The sequence below is a fragment of the Myodes glareolus genome, chromosome 21 (assembly GCF_982192425.1).
Source record: "Myodes glareolus chromosome 21, mMyoGla1.1, whole genome shotgun sequence".
Taxonomy (NCBI): domain Eukaryota; kingdom Metazoa; phylum Chordata; class Mammalia; order Rodentia; family Cricetidae; genus Myodes; species Myodes glareolus.
This window is the reverse complement of record NC_142046.1, coordinates 41595201-41607790: the sequence shown is the minus strand read 5'-3', so window position 1 is coordinate 41607790 and position 12590 is coordinate 41595201. Positions and strand designations below refer to the sequence as shown.

General features: G+C 45.0%; 1 protein-coding gene across 7 annotated transcripts in view; it reads right to left on the bottom strand.

Moving 5' to 3' along the window:
• The window catches only part of Tanc1 (tetratricopeptide repeat, ankyrin repeat and coiled-coil containing 1), a 230642-nt gene that overhangs the window by 185251 nt on the left and 32801 nt on the right, over positions 1-12590 (bottom strand). For 6 of the 7 annotated variants that reach the window (XM_048425771.3, XM_048425773.3, XM_048425772.3 and 3 more), the window contains exon 2: positions 11274-11383. The gene's annotated coding sequence lies outside the window, so the exon portion shown is untranslated. The remainder of the gene's footprint in view (positions 1-11273; positions 11384-12590) is intronic. The other variant, XM_087899982.1, reaches the window with a different exon arrangement.

The following is a 12590-nucleotide window of genomic DNA, read 5'->3' as shown; positions in this document are numbered from 1 at the left end:
ACCTCTGCCTCCCAATGCTGATGTGATGTGCCACCATATATGGCTCAAAATTCATTTGTTTTTGTTTTTGTTTTTAGTTTTTCAAGATACTGTTTCTCTGGCTGTCCTGTAGTCTGTAGACTAAGCTGACCATGAACTCAAGAGATCTGCCTGCTTCTGCCTCCTGAGTGCTGGCATTAAAGGGGTGCCCCACCATGCCTGGTGTGAAACATTTATTTCTTAACATTGACAAAGAGAATCATTGTCCATGATTTTATAATCTTGAATCGGGCTGACTCCAAGGAAAAGTTTCTCTGCCCACAGGAATTTCTTAAGTAAATTAGTGTCTTTGGGGCATAAACGATTCTTTTAAATATTAGTAAAATTCAAATGCTATGGCACATCGTTCTCCTAAATACAGAGCACAGTGAAGGCCACTCCATCTTGGAGAGAGCCCCTGGCACCTCCATTCCATGGCTGCCTTGTTTGAAGGCACCGTGATCCCAGGGGGCTATATATGCTATAGAAAAATAATCCCCAAATAGTAATCGCTTTCCCCTGTGAAAGGAGAGAACACGAATAAATAATAAGATTTAAAAGTCGCAAACAGAATAGAAGGATAATGATCACAAAGTGCCCAAATCATTCTCTAGAACCAATGTGTGCATCAAACAACAAACATTTTTATATTCTACCGCAAAAAAAAGGGGGGGGGAAGGCAAATGGTTAAAACTGATTGAAATACAGCCTCAAGCAAAACTACTGCCACCTAAGACTTGCCATGGAAGAAAATAAAGAAAGGCCTTCTTGCCCAAGCTGCAAATATTATCAAATGTTTACTAAACAGCGGGGAGAAAGAAGCACGGAACAGATCAAAGGAGTGAGCCCGAGTCCTTCCATTAGGGTCAAAGGTCCTTCCTACCATGAAAGCCAAAGTTCAAAGACACAGTACCTCAGAACAGGAACTTATTAGAGAGAATTGATATAGAGGTGATCAAGGCCATTGGAGTGGGTTCTAATCCCACGTGACTGGTATCTTCATAAAAGCGGGAGTTTGGATATAGGTACAGACAGGGAGGAAGCAAGGTGGACACCCAGAAATCAGAGGCTTGGAATGGATCCTTCTCTTTGGTTGTTTGTTTGTTTGGTTTTCAAGACAGGGTTTCTCTGTATAACCGCCTAGCTGTCCTAGAAATAGCTCTGTAGACCAGGTTGGCCTCAAACTCAGAGATCCTCCTGCCTCTGGGATTAAAGGCCAGATACTTCCTTTCCTGCAGTCCTCAGGGGGAAACCGCCCTGCCCACACCTTGATCTTGGAGCTCCGCCTCCCACAACTAAGACAGTAACTCTGGGTTGTGAGGACACACAGTTTGTGGCACTTAGCTGTAGCTGCATGCTTGCAGGCTCTGGGTTTTAGCTCCAGCTGGCAAGAGTATCTGACTGCAATAATACAGAATCCAGGCAGCCCAGTCCTCGGGTGCCTCCCCTATCAAAGGAAGGTTAAGACAGTGCCCATAAGGTATCCCAGATCCATGCACACACTCAGCGTGGTTGTAGGCACAGTTTCAGTCTTGATGGAGCCACAGAAGGAATCTCAAACTCTCTGCCCTTCGCTGAAAAGATCTTACCACCTCAGCAGCATGGGCAACAAACAGGGCTGGGCAGTTCACCACACTGCTACAAACCATGACAAATTCCAGGTTAAAACAAAAGCACGAAATACTGTGCTTATCAGTCAACAACAACAACTAAGCTCACTTTTAGGTCCTGATTTTCCTAGATCAATGGCAAGTTTGTGGAGTTCAGACCCATTGGGATGTGTCATCCTGTTCCTCCCTCTCAGGAGACCCATTTTACTGTGCGAAGATGATGTAATGCCTTTGTTCACCAAACAACATAGAATGCCTTCAATATGTCAGCCTGCTTCCTCTCCCTAAATACATAATTGATTTTCATCATTTTTATGCTCCAGTTACGACCCCAAAGCAGACTGGGACAAGTTCATGTTTCAACTGCATCTTCCTTTGAAGTGTAAAAGGGGTGGTTCAGAACAAATAACACATCACTTCCAGTTTTTCTTTGCTCATGACCTTCTCCGGTTTCTGTTACTCACTCACATGTCCCTCATGCGTGGACCGTGTTTACAACATGCATGCAACCTGGCTACAGAGGACTCATCAACAATAGAAGAATTGGTTTTTTACTTAAACACTATCAGAGTAAAACAGCCACTGACATTCCTCAAGAAACAGAATTAGGACCAATGTCAAATAAAAATTAAAAGTTTAAACTTGCCTTAAAAAAAAAAACTAGAGCTATATATTTGGGTCATTTTATTTTTAACCACAGTCTCCTAAATGACCTGAATATCCCAACATCCATTCTAAATGACAAGTTTTGTAATCTTTATGAATAATTTAGTCGGACAAACTTGCTTTACTTGCTGTTGAATAAAAATGTTGCTTCAAAAATTGACAAACCAGTTGTCCATAATAAATTTCAGTCTGGATATTTTCCAATCACACCAGGAAAAAAAAAAATGAAGGAAGGAGGTCCTTGAAAACATGGGTCCGACATGGTGGAGACATCAACAACCATGACATCAGGAAATATCAAGGTAATTTAAAGTCCTCAAAGCATGTGTTTGCATGCAGGTCCAGAGAGACATTGTTAGCAGCACACACATATGATGACTTTCTCCCCATGTTTGAGATCAAATCTAGGGCCTCACACATGCTAGACAAACATAACAACAGCTGCATCCTCAGTGCCGGGACTTTCCAAAAATACTAAGATACATCAGAATTTACTTTGCCTTATACTAAATAGAAACCAAAGCAGCATCAGCCTTGACAGTAGCTATAAGGTGAAGGTTTTATGTTGTTTTAATCCATCTTCACTTTTACCAAAGCTTGTGTCTCTGATATAAGATAACATTTAACCAGAATGCTGTTGGCTTTGGGAAACAGAAGAGGATTTGTTACTGGGAACTGGAGTCAGTCTGGTTCCTGTTTCTTTCATAGAGAGAGCGCCCCACTAGCTCACCATCTGGGTCTCTTTCTGGGGCCCCCACTTCTAGAAGCTGCAGTAACTTACTAATTCATGAAGCGTGGGAACAAACACTGAGAGGTGGGAGGAAGCCTGTCCCTCCCTGGCTGCCAAGCTCTCTCCTAAAGCACACACTGGAAGTCCTGGTACAGCTTGTGATTATGGGAGAAAGGCCTCCACAGGGAGGTATACTGATGGTCCAACATGGCCAGTGAGCAGTCAGGCAAATCTGCCTATAGTGGAATTCACCTGGCTGGGGAAGCCCACTGCTGGTATACACAGACCTTCCATGTGTCCTCCAAATGTTGCATTGGAAATCCAATCCCAAAATCCTTATGCTAATGCCATTTGGAGGAGGAGCTTCTGGAAACCAAATTAGGATTAGGTGAGGTTATCATGGTGGAGATTTTATGACAGCATTTGAGAGATCTTTATAAAAAGAAGAGAGACCCAAACTGGCAGGCCTGCATAAGATACTCTTTGCTATGTTTTTTTTTAAAAAAGATGTTTTAAAATTTTATTCTGATTTACATGTATGTACGTACGTACATGAGCCTGCTTGTTTTTATGTGCACCATATGTGTGCATGGCCTGCAGAGGCCAGAAGAGAGCATTAGAACTCATGGAAGTGAGTTTTATATATAGGTCATTACGAGCTGCCTACTGTGGATGCTGGGAACCAAACCCAGGTTCTCTGCAAGAGCAGGAAGGGCCCCTGGCCAAATGCCAGGCGGATGCTTAAAGCCACGCTCCTGATTGAACCATGAGCCAAATGAACTTAGTTGTCCAGTCTTGAATATTTTGTTACTGTAACAGAGAACCAACCAATACAACACAATTAAAATAATAATAATAATAATAATTAAACTAAATTAAGGCACAGTCTTCATCTGTATTTCTACCCATTTAAAAATTTTAAAAGTATAATGTGAATTCCGTATGCCTCCCCCTGCCCTTTATCGTTCAGAACTTCAAGAGGGAAAACTACAGTAGCATTTATTGGTCCTATATCACACACACACACCCCCACACACCAAAACGAGTATAAGATAGTATTCAAGATCTTGAAATCTTCAGAAATTTGACTTTAGTCTGGGAGTGTATCTCAACTATAGGAGGCTTGCCAAGCATGAGAAGGACTCAGGTTTCACCCCTAACACCGCAAGCATAAATAAAAATAAATGGTTTTAAATTTACTTTACTTCTAAGCCACTTGTGAGAAAACAGAAAAAAACTAAACAGAATAATTTAGCCCCTAAAACACTGACTTTTAAATCAATACTGACAAGGAGTCACTGGTACCCTCATTATGACCATTACGAACACGTCTCAATGTGTCCCACTCGGCCACTTAATAGTGAACTTGTCTGTACTTGTAAAATGGGAACAGGGTTATCCCTACCTCACTGGTATCACATAGAGCCAGGGACACACAGATCTGCAGAACCGCCACACATAAAGCGGCCGGAACACACAGAGCGGGCTGCGCGCAGTAAAGCAGGCAGGGCTCACACCCCTCTACCATACTCATCCATTCAGAATGGATACAGCCATTCAGAACCAGCAGGGAGTCGGGAGATTAACCCAGTAAGCCTTTCTTCCATTGGGGGTAAAAGAACTGAGATCTAGTATGAACAATCGACCTGCCAGACATCGCTCACAGATCTTTTTTGAAGCCCTTCATTACTACAAGCACACAAACCTTAATGCCATCCCCTTCCTTGAAATAGGATTTGGCAGATTATAATCTGTAAATTGAAGTTCTTCTTTCCTGCGCAGACAATGGTGAGGCCGGGCCCCTGCTGGGCTCTCAGGGCCTCCCCCTTCAGAGGGTGAGGTTGCATGCTCGCACTGCCCCACTGGGAAATCAACATAAACTGTCCCCAACTCAACCTTTCAGTCAGGCCTCCTCACTGAAGGATACCCAGCAATCCCAAATCCTAATTTTATCAGTTTCTACCTCTGTCACCTCTACGGTTTCTCAACTACATGGTCTTACCCATCTAAGCCACCAACACACCAACTACTTAATTAGCGTTGGCTAGCTTTCTTATTCAGAATTAAGATAGGAATAGGAGGAGCCTCTGGACGCTGTAGGCATCATTTAAGATTTCTCCAGAATTTAATATAACTCTACACAGCCCATCTTTTAGGAAGTTCCTGAAGGGATGGAAGGCGTCTATTTACTAATACCTCTGGTAATCTGTACCCCCTATTTCCTGAAGATTTTCCTTTCTCAACTGCTGTAAAATACTGCTGAACTATCTTATTTGTGGCTAGCCACCCCATGGCTACCAAAACGCTGTCAGATTCCACCTTTTTTTCAGATCTGATTTCTCTGTTTCTAAATACTTTCAAATGAAGGTAGAGCTTCGGGCAATCTGTCATTTATCGTCCTGGCCTGCTTTTATCCCTTCAAGAATGCTCGGGATTCCCAATATGCCTGAAATCACCAACCTTATTGCAAATTATATCCAGTCCCTAACAGCACACTACAGGTAATCAGGAGACATGAATCATGCCACACGCTGACCACACACATGTTGCTCTGAAGTGGGTTCTGGGGCATCAGGGCTGACTTTCTTGAAGTTCTTGCTGTAGTGTTTTCCCCAAGTCACAGAGGACACTTTCCCCTCTGTGTCTCTAGCTACGCCATCTTTTGAACTTCAGAAACTAGCAATGTTTCAGGTATGGTGGTTTGAATAAGAATGTCCCCATAAGCTCAAGTGTTTGAATGCTTGGTCCTCAGGTGGTGGCACTGTTTGGATAAACTTAGGAGGTGTGGCCTTACTGTTCCCCCCCCCCCCCAAATGCATCCCTGAGGTGCAGGCTTTAAGGGGTTTGGTTTTTTGTTTTGGTTTAGTTTGGTCTGGTTTCTGGGGCGGGGGGGGGGGGGTTGTTTTGGTTTTTGTTGCTGTTGGGTTTGTTTTTTGTTTTTTGTTTTTTTTTGAGTCAGGGTTTCTCTGGGTAACAGTCCTGGCATTAAACTCCATTCCCAGTGTGTTCCTTCTGCTTCCTTATTGCAGTTCAAAATATGAGTCCTCAGCTTCCTTGTCCTGCCACCATGCATTTGCTTTGTCTTGGTGGACTCTAAATGTCTGGTACTGGAAGCCCAAATAAACCCTTCCTTGTATAAGTTGTCTTGGACATTGTAGTTTATCACAGTGGTAGAAAAGGAACTAAGGAACACAATCTCAAAAATGTTTGCCGTAGAATACTAGGACTAGATGACCAGCAAATATTCCACAAAAATTAAGTAAGCACCCCTGCAGCCTATCTCCCCAGCTCACAGTTCTATCCACTCCAAACTCACCACACCTGGGTCCAGTACTCCCATCTTATTTGCACTTCCCAATGCTTGGCTTGGTTTCCTTACCACTCCCTTCAAACCTCTTCTTTTCAAAGACTTCAAAGACCTCCCATAAACTGCATGCCTTGCTTATGAACTACACTTTAAGGTCCAGTCTCCAGCATTACCAGCTCTGAGAAAGGGATCTGACAACTCTAACGGGATAACGTTAATCCTCGGAGTTTGGTTCATGGTACCTCAGCAACGTTCTTAGACAGATGGTGAGGGAGTTGTACCCCCAGCTTTCTGGTTTACTCTCCACCCAGCCTACTCTCAATCTGCTTGACAGTGTAGCTCTCTGTCAACATCTCATCCACACACCACTCCAGAAACTGGCAAACCCTCCCTCAAAAGGTGCTGTGTGCTTCCTCTGCGGGACCACTGTCATTCTCAAGCAGATGTCTCTAGAGAGAGAGAGGGTAGGAAGTGATCTCCGGAGGTACCTAAAGGGAACAGTGGAACTTCTAATTGGGTTGACTTGCCTCATCTTTTGTTTCTATCATTCTATTTATGTATTAGCTTAAATACAAACTGCTTGTCACTAAGCAAATCACCATATGGTTAAAACAGCTACTACAGGTATGAGGAAGGATTTTCCTGATGTTGAGAACTACCAGCCTAGCCAGTCACCATGGAAATACCGAGTGACACAGCTATTTGCAAAGTTGATGCAGGAAAAATTACTTGAACCCAGGAGTTGGAGGTTACCATGCACAAACAAAATAGCAAGATCTTGCCTCTTTAAAAATAAAGCTGGGCAGTGATGGAACACACCTTGAATCCCAGCACTCAGGAGGGCTGAGGCAGGAGGATCTCTGAGTTTGAGGCCAGCTTGGACTAAAGAGTGAGTTGTACCATAGCCAGGGATACACAGAGAAACACTGTCTTGAAAAGAAAAACCAAAAACAAAATAATAGTGACGACAACAACAATAATAATAAAGTAAAATAAAACAAACACTACAGGAAAAACAGTAACACTTTGTCCCTAAATTTACGTGGTGCCTGTCTCAGCTACTTTTCTGCTGCTCGGATAAAACGCCATGACCAACAGCAACCCACAGAAGAAAGTTTACTCTGGCTTATGGTTTCAGAGGACTAAGGAGAGGCACGGCAGCAAGCCGCGGGCATGGCAACCAGAGCAGAAAGTGAAGAGATGGCATCTTTAACCCCAGACATGAGGTAAAAAGAGGGGGAAATGGAGTGAGCTGTAAGTTCCCAAAGACCACCCCCAGAGACATCCCCCTCCAGGAAGGCTGCACTACCTCCCCAAACAGTGCTACCAACTAGGGACCAAGTGTTCCAATTCCTGCACCTCTGAGGAACGTTTCTTATTCAAATTATCATAGTACTCTATGGGCAATTTCAAATAAACCAATATATTTCAGATGGGGGTCATAAGATGTTTTGTATGCATACAGTTTAGATAGAAACATAACATTCTTATTCCTAAAATCATATTTTACTCCTGGCTTTCCTACTATATAGTTAAAATTACTTTTATTCAGGTCTGCTCTTAGAGACATCTACACACACACACACACACACACTCTCTCTCACACACACACACACACACACGGGGGTGGCTAGAGAAATGGTTCAGCAGTGAAGAGCAGTTATTGCTCTTACACAGGACCCAGGTTCGGTTCTCAGCACCCACAGAGGCTAACAGCCATCTGTTAACCCTAGGTCTAAGGGATCCAATGCCCCTCTGACCTCCAAGGGTTGCTGCATGCCTGTGGTGCACATACATACAGTCAGGGACACACACAGGCATACATTATATATATATATATATATATATATATATATATATATATATATATATATATATATTTCAAAATTAAAATAACCAGTGAAACAGCTCTTAAAAATAAGTGACATCAAGGACAAACTATGAAACTTCTAAATATAGTGCTTATAAAATATATGACTTGTTCTAAGTTGTTTCACATTTAATGCTTTTAACACTTAAAATATAGAAAACTGTATTCATTTATTTTATAAAAGATTAGAACTTTTAGTACCTGAGAAAAACTACACTTTAAAGATTTACTTATTTTACAGGTATGTGTGCTCTCCTGTGTGTAGCATGTGCATGCAGGTAAACCTGGGATGCTGGGGAGACGGCACTTCCCCTCTAGAACTGTGACAAGCAATTATGAACTATCTGACATAGGTAATGGGACCCAAATGCACATTCTCTCTGCAAGACCAGCAAGTGTTCTTAATCACTGAGTCATCTCTCCAATCCCAGAAAAAAAAAAAAAAATTCTTTCAAACTTTTAAACTTTATAAACCTCAGAACTCTTCTATACTCAACACTGATCATGTTAAAATCTTTTCCTTTCTCAAATTTATTTTTTTTAATTATGTGTATGTGTGATGTGGGGGTGTGGGGAGGGTATGTGCACATGAGTACAGGACCCTAAAGAGTCCAGAAAACAGTGTCAGGTCCCCAGTAGCTAGAACTACAGGCAGGTGTCTGAGCCACATGTAGATGTTGGGAACCCAAGACTGGTCTTTAAGGTCAGCAGGGGCTCTGAACTTCAGAGCCATTTCTCCAGCCCCCAGCTGTGTTTAGTGAAGAGGTTCTGAAGCCATTATCTACTGGTATTTTGTTTACCAATTCACAAGGCATTCAGTTACTAACCTTGTGGCTTTGAACAGGTCAGGCAATGTTACTTCCCTGGGCCCTGCAATTCATCATGGCACAGGGGTGAAAACAAACAAACAAACAAACAAAAAACCTCTTGTTCATTCAGTAATTCTAAGAAGGCACAGAAGATTAAGTTATTATTACATTAGCACCCCCCCACACACGCCCAGGGGCTGGAATCAAACCCAGAGCCTCACCTATGCAAGGTAAGTATTTTACGACCGAGTTATAATCCTAGTTCCCAAATTAGTCATCATTATTTTACTGAAGAACTACTTGAGTAACTGTCACTTTAGTCCTATTTTAAAGGCACGTTTCCCCTGGCCTCCAAATGTGCCTTAGCTGGTGAAAAGGAAGAGCATTTCTGCTGAGAGCAGGATCCAGGTGAGCCCAGATACCCTCTACCTCTCCTTGCAAAAAGCCCCACGGATTCTGCCAGCCGCTGGGGGTAAACCATCGCAGTCGGAAACAAGGCCTGGTAAATGACTTTTTGATGGACAGCATCCCACAGAGCTCTGTCTGGATCCTCAAAGCCCTTTCCAGGGATGCTGATGAAGGTCTGTTTACACCTGACTGTACGATGGAGACTCTGCAAAATTCAACTGCAGTGCAACTTAATCCCTCACGAGGCCGCCGCCGCCGCTCATTTCCAGGCTGCCCTTGCAGGACCTGCCATGCACCAGCTTTTTATTTATTCTAAGTGATTACATAATCACAGACCTCGTTTGCTACGGTCACCATCCTTTCTCAGGATCGCGCTTCTCAGACAGCCCACCTCTTGGCACAGAATTTAAAAGCCACCAACCAGGAGGATAAAAGACTCCCGCTGGGTCCAAAGAAAACAGCGACTCTCGGGGGAGTATTTCCCTCATAAACACCTCATTCAATCCAAGGGCCTGAGACATCCTTGCACCCATACCAACCACGGGGACCCCAAACAGCATGGGCCGCCGCTGAAAACTGGACATGCCTTAGGCATTTTAGGTTACAGTCCCACGAATGTTCTTAAGGAGCTGGTCCCATCCAATTCCTAATACATTCATTTCATACTATTCTGCCAAAAACAAAGAGTGACCAGAGGGCTCAGTTTGTCAACTGTCTGCAAAATGAGGTTGGCCACTATCTGACCTCCCAGGTGGGCTTTGCTACTGGCTGCAGAGAAATATTCAGGCTTCCTTCCCCTCCTTGTATCCAAGCATCTCCATTCAGTACCAGATTCCTGACTGGAGACTCAGTGGGTCCCCAGCTGCCCCCAGAGAAAGGGACAGGAAGGAGACACACTCAGGAGGAGCATGTGAAAGGTGGGGCAGGCTAAGCTGCTTTTCAGCACTGCCCTCGGATCCATCCCGTCCAACTACGGGTCCCAGCCTGGGCAGGCTGGGAAGAAGTTGCTAGCGAGTGGGTATCTGTACTGTAGATAGCACAGATTGCCACACACACTCATGATAATCTGGAGTCCCCTCCCGTATCCTCTGACAGTTCGAGCACTGCTATATCCAGTCCCAGTATTGGAGGCCAGGCTCTCCCATCACACCGTGATCCATGTGGTCTCATGACTAGGCCTCCTCCCACCTTCCTCCTCTCATCAAGCATTCTTCTTACTTCTATCAACAACTCCCACTCCTCACAGTTTCCAGAACCTTCTTTCTACTCTCCAGGTCCCTGAGAAGAGGCAGGAAGAGCCAACAGCAAGCACTGGCTTCCCCACTTTCTAAAAGTGCGACCCTGGGCAAGATGTCTAACCCATTTAAACTTGGGACCCTACTCTGTGCAGCAGAGCTGGTCTCAGCCCTCCAAATAGGGACAACAGTGCATCAAGTACTTAGCAAAACCCCCAGCATTCATTCACATACCTGCTAAGCGCCCACTTTGCAAAGGAAGGTTTCGTAGCTGGCAGCGGCTACTGTTCCCTCCCTCCACTATCTTACTCTTTAGGATGACGGTAAGAACAGAAACGTTTTACTGTGTGTAAGGCTACAGTTAGTTCGGAGGCACGAATGCACACTCACGTGGTTCTTAGTCACCACGGGCAGCAATGTCTGAAGAGAACTCTTCCCCCTGCCGCTAGAACTCTGTTCTCTGCACCGTGAACTCAACTGCTCAGCTAAGAAGGCACCGGCTCAAACACCTACTACTCCAGCCCGTTTCCCCGCTCGCCGCTTGTGAAAACTGCTCCTCCCTTGGTGCCCCCCATACATGGTCATACCACCCTCCACCCCAATTCTCAGTGGACACCTACCTACTTCTGGAAACTTCTCGCTCACGGAGGGAATGCGGTATGGTGGTCCTTAGGTCACAGTTCTCTTTCCCGTCCTTTTCCTGTATGTTTGTGCCTGACAGTCAGCTCTCCTAAGGGGGAAAGAGCACAGGGGACAATCTGGATTAGAATCCCAACTCCATTTTTGACTCACCATGTGACCTGGAGCAATTTCTTCCCCTCTCTGGGCCTCTATGCTACCTCTATAGACAGGGATGAGTCGTTCACGGCGCTGTTGTCCTAACAGAGAGTTGTATCCAGCACATGCAGTGACAACTGTCATTCATCACACCCACCTCCAGTCCCCAAACCTAGGCTTTACCAGGAACACTTTTAGTGGCCAGTGTCACGCCATGCTTGTGTTCCTCCAGGCCTTCAGCCAGCACAGAATCCATCTCCCAAGATCCTGGCCCTTTGGTGGCCCTTGAGGGTGTCCTGTCCGTCACACCCGGCCTCCCAGAGTTCATCACTAGCCATCCACCTCTGCCCTGGCCATCACTCTCATTCTGCGATCTCTTCACCGGGCACAAGGTGGGCCTCAGAGTAGGCCTCAGCGTCTCAACTACATTCCAAATCAAAACACTCTCTCAGAGGTCCTGCTGTAGCTCAGAATGCCAGAGCCCTGGAATCCTCAGACCCACAAAGGTCCTCAAAAGACTAAAAAAAGGCCCCTTCAGTGGCCCCTCGACAACTGTTCCACACTTTGATCATTCCCTCCCACGCCACCCAGCAACCAACGCCGGCAGGCTTGATATGTGCTATCCCCTCACCTCCCTGGCGCTCTGTTCCCCACCAGGACTCAGTCACAGGCACCTTCCCCAGCCCTCCACTCTGCTTCCAAACCAACCTTTCCTGGGTCTCACCCACTGCACACTCTGTCCTATCCCCACACAGACAAGTGCACCAGCGACTTACAACCCATGCCTGCCTGGGCTCCCTCTGGGCCCACTCAGCTCCCCGTGGGTGTCTCCCTCTGTCAAAGCCCCAACCCTCACCTAGACACTCCCTTGGGAGACCATACAAAAACCACCTCCTCTAAGAAGCCTGGCCTGACTCCTCCTGCATCGAATCATCTGTACTCCTCCGAGAACACTTCACTATTTCCTCCTGATGGTGTCTCTCTACCTGGTACAGTGTGCCAATAACCATCAGATAAATAAACCAAGGAGTACTGCAGACCCCGCTTTCTGCTCCGATATGCTTTACTGACACGCTTCACTAAAAATTCAATGAAGACTCACAAATCCACCACTTACATACAATGCTGTATATTGTCTTTCTCTAAATTCATTAGGAAAC